This window comes from Vulpes vulpes, chromosome X, assembly GCF_048418805.1.
Source record: "Vulpes vulpes isolate BD-2025 chromosome X, VulVul3, whole genome shotgun sequence".
Classification (NCBI taxonomy): Eukaryota; Metazoa; Chordata; class Mammalia; order Carnivora; family Canidae; genus Vulpes; species Vulpes vulpes.
The window spans coordinates 102,267,746-102,280,289 of NC_132796.1; the positions used below are offsets into that span (position 1 = coordinate 102,267,746).

At 40.2% G+C, this 12,544-nt stretch overlaps 1 protein-coding gene and 1 pseudogene across 5 annotated transcripts in view; one reads left to right on the plus strand and one right to left on the minus strand.

The window, feature by feature from the left end:
* Positions 1–12,544, plus strand: part of LOC112907855 (PABIR family member 1-like) — a 77,269-nt gene that overhangs the window by 46,857 nt on the left and 17,868 nt on the right. The window lies entirely within an intron of this gene.
* On the minus strand, positions 5,066–5,443 carry LOC112907861 (ubiquitin-ribosomal protein eL40 fusion protein-like; annotated as a pseudogene).

Genomic DNA, 12,544 nt, shown 5'->3' on the forward strand with positions numbered 1-12,544 from the left:
CTGTGTGACTTGCTGCAGGTCACTTCACCGATCTGGGCTTCAGATTTCCAATCTGTAAAATAGAGTTGAACTAGGTATCTACAAGGTTCTTTCTGCCTCTTAAAATTTTATTGATTCTGTAAAAGCATCTGCCTTCATCTTTGCTACTGTAACAGTGAAAATCATAGTGACACTAGACTTCAGAAGACTTTAAGACAATATTTAGGAAATTAGAGGGCTTTATGCCAAATATTTTTATTCTTTCTGGAAACAAGAAATTCATTTTGTTCAGCCTCATCAATAGTTTCCTCTCTTCTATGAATTATGCATGTTTTATGATGAAATGTGGAAAGCTAATTTCCCCCTGGTTTCTTGTTTTGTGTGGATAAATGGTCCTCTCAGGATTTCCATATTAATAACAAGTTCCCACTGACAAAGCATGCACAATAAAATTTTCTTTCTAGTAACTACAGCTTGAGACAAAACAAAATAAAGATACATTTGGTATGTTTGCTTCAGAGAAGCAAAGGAGACAAGGCAAAAAAGCTACATCAACTATAAAAACTTGGCCACAATTCACATTCATACTTAACTAGTACTAAAATGCTAACGACCAGCAAAATAGTTTTTCTTTTTCCTTGTTAATTATTATATGGCTGTAAGAAAAACCCTCTAACTTCTGTTTAGTTGATTTCATGGCCTGGCTTTCATGCTTGGTAACTCTCTACTGAACACAAACAAAAAAGGACACACTTGAAAGTCGCCAACAGCTGGTTTGTGACTTTGTGCTGAGGAAGGAAATATTTTGAAATTACATTATCCTGTGGAGGAACCTAATTATACTTTCCATTTCTAGCCCAACTCTTAAGAGGGGGTGGGGTTAGTTTGCTTCCTCAACTAGACTTATATTAAGCTCTGCAGTACTTTACATTGAGTCCTATTCTTAGATAATCTTTTCATAAGTGTGAAGCCTTTGGAAAGGCAGTTGCTGAGGCTAGTGTGTTGGGGCTATCAAGGCAAGTTCAGCTAAAACTCTCTTAAACTTTAACTGGAATACATTCCCATGCCATATGGATGAGCAGAGATTTAAAATTTGTTTGTAGTATACATAGCTATTGATAGTTTGGTGAAAGTGGTGTTTGAATTCACTGTGGTGGGTTCTTAATGTCCTTTCGGAGGAAGTTTGTATCAGAAACCTTCATAATGTGCACATCTTTTGGTATAGCAATTCTAGAAATTTTTCTTAGGGAAAAATATGGGACAGTTTGGAAAGGATGTTTACTGTAATGTTATTTGGAGCTGTGAAAAATGTAATGTTTTCAACAAATGGTGCTAGGGTAAGTAAATATCCACATGACTGATAATGAAGTTGGACTCCTACCTCACACCATATAGAAAAATTAACTCAAAAATAGATCAACAACCTAAATATTAAGAGCTAAAATCATTAAATTCTTAGGGGAAAAACAGGGGTAAATCTTTATGACCTTGGATTTGGCAGTGGATTCTTAGATATATCACTAAAAACATGAGCAACAAAAGAAAAAAATAGGTAAGTTTAACTTTATCAAATTGATAACTTCTGTGCATGAAAGGACATTAATAAGGCAGTGAAAAAGATAACCTATAGAGTGACAAAAATATTTATAAATCATATCTGATGAGTTTAATCTAGAATATGTGAAGAAGTTTTATAACTCAGGCACAGGGATGCCTGGGTGGCTCAGCGGTTGAGCGTCTGCCTTCGGTTCAGGGCATTATCCTGGGGTCCTGGGATCAAGTGCCACATTGGGCTTCCTGCATGGGGTCTGCTTCTCCCTCTACCTATGTCTCTGCCTCTCTCTGTGTGTGTCTCTCATGAATAAATAAATAAATAAAACCTTAAAAAAAATAACTCAGCCACAAAAAGACAACCCAACTAAAATATGGGCAAAGGACTTTATGAATAGGCATGTCTCCAAAGAAGATATACATATGGCCAATAAGCACATGAAAAGGTGTTCCACATCTTTAATCATCAGGGAAATGCAAATCAAAACCACAGAGAGCTATCACTGCATACCCACTAGGTTGGCTAGAATCAAAAAGATAATAACAAGTTTTGGTGAGGATGTGGAGAAATAGAGGACCCTTGTCCTGGTTGCTGGTTGGAATATAAAATAATGCAGTTACTGTGGGCAGTTCCTAAAAATATTAAACATAGAATTATCATATGATCCAGCAGTTCCATTCCTTGAAAACTAGGCCTCAAATAGATACTTGTGTGCTAGCGTTCCTTGTGGCATTAATCACAATAGCCAAACGGTAGCAACAACCCAAGTGTCCATCACCAGACGAATGGTTAAAAATGTGTTCTATACATACAATGGGATGTTGTTCATCTATAAAAAGGAATGATTTTCTGGTACATACTACCACAGAGATGAAACTTGGAAACAGTATGCTAAGTGAAATAAGCCAGACACAAAAGGACAAATATTGCATGACTCCACTTATATGAGATACTTAAAATAGACAAATTCATAGAGACATACAGTGGATTACAGGTTACCAGGGGCTGGCAGAAGGGGAATGGAGAGTTATTCTTTAATGCTCATATAGCGTTTCTGCTTGGGATGATGAAAAGGTTTTGGAACTAGATAGTGAGGATGGTTACATGTTGTGAGTGTAATCAATGCCATAGAATTGCATACTTAAAAGTGATTAAAATGGCAAGTTCTATGTAACAAACAAAAGCCCTAGTATTTAACATGAATAGATCAGCTAAGCCATCATTTCTCAGGATGTTTTATAAAATGTGAATACGTGTCCTGAAGAATGAAAGAAGGGGAAGGCCATGGGGGAGGGGGCAATCTATGGTCAAGTAAGTTTAGGAAAATAAGTTAAAATCATTTCTTAAACATTGTGAAAGCCCAAGAAAAGAGATATGGTATGAAACATTTTTAAACTGTTTAACTTAAGTTCTTGTTTTTGAGGGTCATCTTGTGGGAGTATGTTATGTAGACCCTTTGGAAAACACTGGGTTAAACAAATAAGAGTACATTCGTTCCATGGAAATCTGTGTACCCATTAAGAATGATGACACGGTCATATATCACTTGACATGGAAAGATGTTTATACTATATTGTTAAGTAAAAAAGCAGTGTGATTAATGGGATTTCATTTTTGTTTTTAAAAAGTATATGTATATATTTTATACAGATATATAAAAGAAAAAAGTTTGTAAGGCTGTATGCCAAATGCTTAAGTCTCTGGGTGGTGGGAAGATGGATGATTTTGTTTTCATTTGTTTTTCTCTTTGCTTGTCTGTATTTTCATATTTTTCCATATGGAATATTGGTTACTTGTATAATCAAGAAATAATAGAAGTTAAAATAAATATTTTTTAGAAACCTATGGGCAATTATTAATTGTATGAGGGAGAGGGTGAGAGGATCAGGACTCCCTTACCGCTTATTGGGTGCTTCACTTCTACTTGAACTTTCACTAAAGGAGAGTGAAAGGGCCTTTCAACTATTAGGAAGTAATACTAATTCAAAAATGCTTACTGATTTTTTTTTTTTTGCTTCCTGATATTGAACCAAAATCTACTTCCCATCATTTGGTCCTAATTTGTCATAGGGAATGCCATAAAATAAACAAAATCCATCTCCTAGTAACAAGCATCGGTAAGGATGTGGAGAAATAGAGGACCTTTGTACGTTGCTGGTTAGAATGTAAAATAAAGCAATGTCTGTGAGAAACATTTTGGCAGTTCCTCAGAATATTAAACAGAATTATTACATGATCCAAGAATTCCACTCTTTGAAAACCAGGACTCAAACGGATACTTTATACTAATATTCCTTGCAGGATTATTCACAACAGCCAAAAGGTGACAACAACCCAAGTATCTATCACCAGATATTTGGCAACAGCAATCATCATTTTACTCTAAGTTTCCACTCTAGTCTTTATGTGATGGTTCCCAGACCTGATTCATCCTAGCTATTGGCCTCTGAACATTTTCCAGTTTGTCAATATCCTTCAAGTGTGGTACCCAGAAATGACCACAACACTCCACACATTTCTTCTCACATCTCGTTATCAGTTCCTTAAGAAATTTGGTATTTGATTTCTCTAATTAAAAAGTAATTTCCGAATACTTCCCAGTTCAATGTGACTGTACTTGGAATTCTATCATAAGATTATATATGAGAGATACTCAATTAGCTATTTTCCCATCTTTTAGTTTCTTTTTTTTAAAGATTTTTATTTATTTATTCATGAGAGACACACAGAGAGAAAGAGGCAGAGACACAGGCAGAGGGAGAAGCAGGCTCCATGCAGGGAGCCTGACGCGGGACTCAATCCTGGGTCTCTAGGATCAGGCCTGGGCTGAAGGCGGCGCTAAACCGCTGAGCCACCTGGGCTGTCCCCATCTTTTAGTTTCTAAGCTATGTAGCTAAATAAAATATTCCAGTTCAGTTCCTCATCCAGTCTCCTGCATTTATTAAAATCTTAGTAGAACTCTTTTTATCAAGCACTGAAAAGAGCATGGGGAAGAGCTTTCATACTGTTGAGGAAGGCAGAAGAGTCCCTGCAGTTTGGCCAAGGAATGTGAAGAACCTCTTGTCTTATACCATTTTCTACTGTTTTTCCAAGCCATTGGTTCCAGTTTTGGGAGGTCAAGCTGCATCCAGATTGACTGGCCTCTCTATTAAGAGGCACCTAACAAGATGACAATGACAAGCCAGGGTTCATGTTGATGTAGAATATCATTTCTTGTCCTTTATCTAATCCCAGTTCCCCTAACCAACCTAGTCTATGCATGGGTCTTCTTTTCAGCCTAATGAATCCTTTGCCTTTTATCCCTTTTGCCATGCCTCCCACATGGGGGGCACTATTTAAAAGATCCTGGTAAACTGTATATAGCAGCCCATTGCCTTCTACCAGGCATATGTGCCTGTATACTTGTTTTGTTTGTTGGTTGTTTTTGTTTTGTTTTGTTTTGTTTTGGTTAGTGGAAGGGAAGCTTTATTGAGGCCACAGGGTCTTGATGCTTGGGCAGAAGGCTGCCCTGCAAAGTACACTAGCAGAGGGGACTTATTTGACCTTCATGGGGCACAGGTTGTTGGTGTGGCCTCACTTTTTCTTGGCAACAGTTGACAGCACCGGGGTGCAGACAAGAATAACTCTTGGGGCAGATCCCCTTGTTGCAGTTGTATTTCTGAGCCAGCTGGTGGAGGGCAGGCCTGATGATGCCACCCCACAGGCAAAGCACCAAGTGCACTCTGTCTGGCTATTGTAACCCGAGAGAGTATGGCCATCCTCCAGCTGTTTGCCTTCAAAAATCACACTGCTGCTGGTCAGGTGGGATGCCTCTTTGTCTGGGATTTTGGCTGTGACATTCTTAATGATGTCATAGGGCTCGACCTTGAGGGTGATCCTCTTGCCCATCAGAGTCTTCACAAAGTTCTGCATTTCTATGTCCTCAAGACTGCCGCCACCACCCCCACTCGCCCACCTTGTTCTGTGTGCTTCATTTTTTTAAGAGAGTAGTTTCTTCATTGTAGGGACTGCATTTTGGGGCATAGTTTACACAGGATGTTTAATACATGTACTTGCTAAGCAGAAGTAACTTTAAATCAGCTTTTGGGGGCACCTGGCTGGCTTAGTTCGGTGACTTTTGATCTTAGAGGTGTGAGTTTGAGCCCCACATTAGGCATAGAGATTATTTAACAAAAAATTAAAAATCATAAAATATATTTTTGAGCACCTGGGTGGCTCAGTTGATTAAGCATATGCCTTTGGCTCAGGTCATGATCTCAGGGTCCTGGGATGGAGCCCCACATCAGGTTGCCTACTCAGCAGGGAACCTGCTTCTCCCTCTCCCTCTGCCCCTCCCTGCTTGTGTGTGTTCTCTCTCTCATTCTCAAATAAAATTTTTTTAAATCATAAAATATTTTTTAAAGTCTTCACATTTTGAAGTTTTCCATTTACACTAATTCTTAAAATATACTTTATTGAGTTAAAATTTACATGCTTATCACAGATTGCAACCATTTTAAGTTTACATTCAAGATACAGATCACTTCCATTGCCACAGAGAATGCCCCCCCCTTTTTTTAAAGATTTATTTATGTATTTATTCATAGAGATGCAGAGAGAGAGAGGCAGAGACACAGGCAGAGGGAGAAGCAGGCTCCATGTAGAGAGCCCGACGTGGGACTCGATCCAGGGTCTCCAGGATCACGCCCTGGGTCGCAGGCAGCGCTAAACTGTGTGCTGCACCACCAGGGCTGCCCGAGAATGCCCCTTTATAGTTAATCTCCACCCCCACTGCTGGCTTCAGGCTGTCACTGATCTCCTTTTCGTTATCGCTATAGATTAGATTCTCTTTTATAAAATTTCATATACATATATAATCTTATAATATGTACTCTTTTGTGTCCACTGGTTTTGCTTAGAATGTCCTTGAGAGGCAGCCGGGTGGCTCAGCGGTTTAGTGCCGCCTTCAGCTCAGGGCCTGATCCTGGAGACCCAGGATGGAGTCCTGCGTTGGGCTCCCTTCAGGGAGCCTGCTTCTCCCTCTGCCTGTGTCTCTGCCTCTCTCTGTATCTCTCATGAATAAATAAATAAAATATTTTTAAAAAGAATGTCCTTGAGATTCATCCATGCTGCTTCCTGTATCAGTAGTTCATTATTTTTATTGCTAAATCATATTTCATTGTATATATAAGGCACAATTTGTCCATTCACTTTTTGATGCACACTTAAATTGTTTCCAATGGGGAGGCCATTACGAATAAAGCTGCTATGAATATTTGTGTTTTAACTTTTGTGTGGATGTATATTTTAATATCTCTTGAGTAAATACCTAGTAGAATTGCTATATTATAATGACGAGTGCATGTTTAGCTTTATTGAGAAATTGTCAGCCTGTTTTCCAAAGTGATTTCACCATTTTATATTCCCACCAGCAATGCATATTCACGTAAGTAGTTCATGTGTGTGGTTCATTTAAACAGTATTTTCATTTTGAGATTCTGCTTTTCTAAAGGATTTGTTGTGTTAAAGTTGCTTAAGATAGGAAAGCCATCAGTGAAAATAAGGAAATTATTTAAATAATTTAAATATGCTTATTTAAAAATATTAATCGGATTATGTTTGTTTTCAAAAGATAATCCCATTTGATTTAGAAAATAAACTGACCTGACTTTCTCCAGTTTTCTAAAATTCTTAGAAATAGCTTCATATGACTTCCTACTTATTTTATTTAACTTCACGATAATTTCATAAATAAATTATATTCAGAGAGAAACTATGGCATGCTAAGCACCCAGTAACGTAGTAAATGTGTATTGGCCTCCCAACCTCCCTCACTTACTGGCAAGAGAAGAGTCTGACTTTATAAATGTTTTCCAGTGTCCTGCTGTAGGTAATCTGGAAAGCTATGAAACATGGTATCAGCCTTTGGATCTTGGCGACAAGAAAGGAATTTTTAAAAAAATAAAACAACACACTAGATGTACTTGGTCTGTTTCACCTTGCCTAAGATTCAGAGGTTTATATAGAGCACATGTTACCAAGCAACAGGCTTCGCTAATCTCACTTTAGCAAATAGGAACTCCAGTGTAAGTGCCAGGGTTGTTTGGGTCTTGTCTGGGACTCCTCAAATGCTGGGCAGGGGGAAGGAAGCCATTCATGTGCTAGAAAATGTGGTGCCACATTCACCAGACTGTCGACTAAAGGATTTTGATATCTCCTTTTCTACATTGTGAAATCAGGAGTAGTGTGCTTGCCTCTAGAGATTTCTATCCAATGATAGATGGTCTGATCTGCACAAAACAGATTTAATGACATTTTCCTCTGTGATACAGGACCCGCATTAACACATCACATTTGTGGGCTATTTGGGGTCATCCGGCAACACCTGCTCTGCACCAGATAATTGACCCCTTCTGCTCCTAGCTTTTTTGTTTCCATGAGAAACTTTTCTTTAATCTCCAATTTTCTCTAAGCCATTTAAAAATATATTTATTCTGCGCAAGAGTTCATCTCTCCTTTATAAATCAAATATTGAAGAATTGCACTGATGCTCACATTCCAGGGTTACCACCTTATACTCTTCTTGGTTGTAAGCCTTTCAAGGAGCCTGGATTCATCTGTGTGGCTTTGTGGAATTATTATTCAACGGTAACTGAAACCAGGGAAAGACATCTCTGGTTCAAATTCTTCGATTGCATGTCTCAGAGTCCCATATTGTTTCCTATGAACGAAATGGCTTTTTTTAGAAATGAAGCACACTCCTCAGGAAGTTTGAATAGCAGGAGTATGCTTTGAAAGATGTAGCAGGTTAAGAGAACCTAGGCATAGTGTCTCTACCAATGTGTTATTTATTGTATTTGTACTCTGCTTCTTTCCCCAAAGGACTTGAAGTAGAGACATTTAAAGTTGATACAGTCTGTCTCCATTTCTTTTCACCTTGCCTTCTGCTGCCCATATCTCCCCAGCTGTCCAGGTGCCAGCCTCCCCTCCACTGGTGTCTGCCCAGGTTTGCCCTCTTCCACAAGGGTCCAGGGTCAATGCTCCAGAAGCTCATCTTCTTCCCTCTTCTAATCAAAACCCTCATCCTATGTGGAGAAAAAGGAACCCTCACACACTGTTGGTGGAGATGCAAACTCAGGCAGCCACTGTGGAAAGCAGTACAGAGGTTCCTCAAAAAATTAAAGATAGGGATCCCTGGGTGGCGCAGCGGTTTGGCGCCTGTCTTTGGCCCAGGGCGCGATCCTGGAGACCCGGGATCGAATCCCACATCAGGCTCCCGGCGCATGGAGCCTGCTTCTCCCTCTGCCTGTGTCTCTGCCTCTCTCTCTTTCTCTCTGTATGACTATCATAAATAAATAAAATAAAAAATAAAAAATAAAAAAATAAAAAAAATAAAAAAAAAATTAAAGATAGAGCTAGCCTATGATCCAATACCTCTGCTACTGGGTCTTTACCCAAAGAAATAAAAAAACACTATTTCAAAGGGATACATGCACCCCTATGTTTATAGCAGCTTTATTTACAATAACCAAGATATGGGAACAACCCAAGTGTCCATTGATAGATGAATGGATAAACACACACAGAAATATTACTCAGTTATAAAAAAAGAATGAAGCCTTGCCACTTGCAACGACATGGGTGGATCTAGCAGGTATAATGCTAAGTGAAATAAGTCAGAAAAAAAAATAAGTCAGAGAAAGACAAATACCATAGGATTTCACTCAGATGTGGAATTTAAGAAGCAAAATAAATGAACAAAGAAAACAAGAGACAAACCAAGAAACAGACTCTTAACTCTAGAGAACAAACTGGTGGTTCCCAGAGAGGAGTGGGTGGGGGGTGGGGGAAAGAAGTGATGGGGATGAAGGAGGGCACTTGTGGTGAGGAGCACCTGGATGCATGGAAGTGCTGGATCACTCTATTGTACATCTGAAATTCATATAGCAGCATATACTGACCATTACTGGAATAAAAAAGCAAATCTCCCATCCTAACAAGTCTGAAATCAGTGTTGATATTCTGATTAATATTCTTCACAGGAAATTTAAAGTGACCAATGAAGTTAATCCTGTGGAGGGTTGTTTGTGTTTTCAAGCAGCAATTTAGTTCTAATCTCAGTCTTTGGAATTGAGGGGGCAGTGGTCAGGGGGTGATGTAGCTGGGAGCTCTGGCCCTTTCCTGTCCCCTCTCCAACCTCCCCTAGCACAATGAAGACTGGGCAGAAGCCAGGGACCTTCTCTCCTCTATCCCCACTATTGTCCCCATTTGTTTAGGAGCAAGCTGAGACTTGGGAGGGCTACTCAGCATCCAAGTTTCATCCTGGGGACAATAGTGACACCTATAGCACAGAGTTATTGTGAAGACACAATTCTGTGCTGTCTGCAATACACTGAGCTACCCGGCAAATTCAAAGCATGCGATTTTAAAAGTGCTTGTTATGATTGTTCTTATTTATTTACTAGCTGGCGTCTGAAAGGAAAGGAAGAGGCCAACGCTAGGTATCTCCCAGTCTCCCTTTGTAGACATTTGTGGCATGCTATACTGTGTTTCCACTTATACTGGTATTATAAAGCTTCCTTTAAAATAACTTTGAGTGGGAAGAAGTAAGTTGATTCAAGCAGAATCATTAGGTATCTTGATGGTGGTATGTGGATATGGCAGAGATGGTGGTGAGTAAGGTCAAACTCTGTAGTGGGGCGGCCACTCTAATACTGTAGTGTGAAATATTAATACTAATTATTATTGTTACTACCTCCCCAACTCCCAGCACTCCTGATCCCTCCAGCCTGATGTACTTTTTCTTTTTACTATAGGTACTATAGAACTCATCACCTTCTTTTTTTTTAAAGATTTTATTTATTTATTTTTTGACATAGAGCACAAGCAGGGGGAGCAGCAAGCTGAGGGAGAGGGAGAAGCAGGGAACTGGACACAAGACTCGATCCCAGGACCCTGGGATCATGACCTGAGCCAAGGCACACACTTAACTGACCAAGCCACCCTGGCGCCCCAGGACTTAACCACCTTCTAACATTTTCTGTAGTTTACTCATTATCTTTATTGTTTATCTCTCTTTGCTGGAATGTAAGCTCCTCCAGGGCAGGAATCTTTTTCTGGTTTTGTTTAAGTGAACACAGTGCCTAAAACAGCACATGGCCTGTTGGAGACCATCACTAAATACTTGATGACTGATGAAATGAATGACCATGGCATTCTCCATCCTTTATAATCTGGTTCCACTGTTTTTTGACCTCACCTCTTGTCATCCTCCTCTCTGTGTGTTACTGATGCCAGCAGTATCCTGTGCACGCCATTTGCTCCTCCATCTTTGTGCGTTACTTACATTCTTTCCTCTGCCCTGAATAAATAATCATGGATCTATACAAAGATTTGGTTTTAAAAATGTTCATCACTGTCTGAGTTTGTATCAGTGAAAAATTTGAAACAGACTCAATATCCATCAATCAGAGTTAAGTTCCAGAAATCATGATTACTCCCACTTCATGGAGGACAATTTGGCACCATCTATCAAAATTACAAAAATTACATATGCGCATAGCCTTTGAATGAGCAATTCTGCTTTTAGGAATTTATCCCACAGCTATACTTGCTCATATACCAAATGAATGCATGTTGGTGACTCACTGCGGTGCTTTCGTCACTCCTATTAGACACAACAATGACAGAGCTCATTGAATTATTATGTGGAACTGTATTTATTGACGTGGGAAGATCATAATAGCTGGCATTAATTCAGGCACTGTGATAAGTGTTTTTTATATATTTTTATCTCATTTAATCCTTATAACAGCCCTGTGAGGTAGTTACTATAATAGTCCTCATTTACACAGGAGGAAATGGATTCAGGGAAGTGAATTTACTTATCCAGGGTCAGACAACTAATAAGTAGCAAAGCTGAGATGTTTGAAATATTATGATGACAAAACAATATGTACACTGTGATCCACTTTTGTAAGAAAAAATGCATATAGATAAATGTATAGATGTGCATGTAAAAAGCTTGGAAAGATATATATCAAAATATTAACAGTAGGCTGATGTGATTTGGGGTGGTTTCTCTTTTCTTCTTTTTGCTTATAATTTTCTGATTTTTCTGCTAAATTTGGGGGCTGACTTGACAGGAGGAAGTGCTGCCAGGAGGCATGAATTACTTGTGTAAATTTAAAGATGACAACATTTCAAAAGTTTGGTGGTAGTGTGGAACAGTGACACAGATTTGTGGGAAGTGTTTCTAGAGTGAGAGGAGAAACACCAGCAGGAAGGGAGAGCTTGCCCAGAGGGAAAGAGGATGGCTCCTGGCGCCAAGTGCAGGAGACGGGTGAGAGAACCTAGTGTCAAGGGCACCAGCGGCGGAAAAGGCAAACTTAAGGAGGAAGTCCCTGGTCCCCATGAAGCTGAAGGGTTGGGGACAAGCAGGCAGAGGGGAAAAGGCAGAAAACTGGAGGAGGGCAAGGAAAAGAGGGAGAAGTGGGGGAGTGTCTGCCCAATGACCTGTATCCTATCACTGAAATCCAGAGCTGGCCCTCTACTAAAGGGTTGGGCTGAGGGGGCCAGGTAGGGGATCTGAGGAGAGGGAGAGCATTTGGAACAATCACGGAGAGAAATTTGATACAGATACATAAAAGGACTGCCTCACAGCCCTTGGGGCCCTGCAGAGGCTGGCCGGCTGGCTTTGTAGCGGAGCCAACTTCATGACCTTCTCCAGCAATAGCTAGCAGCCTGGGAGTGGGGGGTGGAGGGAATGGATGGTGGGATTTTCATAGGGCTGCAGATTGGCAGGGCAGGTGCTGCAGAAGGTCACTGGGAGAGTGAGTCCAGGGGTCAGAGCTAGATGGCTGGATGGCTGGTTGTGGGGCTGACTCGGAAGGAGGAAGGGGTGCCAGCAGACTCCTGAAGGCGGCTGGGAAAGGAGGAGGGAGGAAGGACAGGCTGGGGGCTGAGAGTACAGAGGGAGACCCATAGGAAGCTGAGGGCAGAGTGGCGTTTCTGGGTCTGAGATGGCGAAGCCTC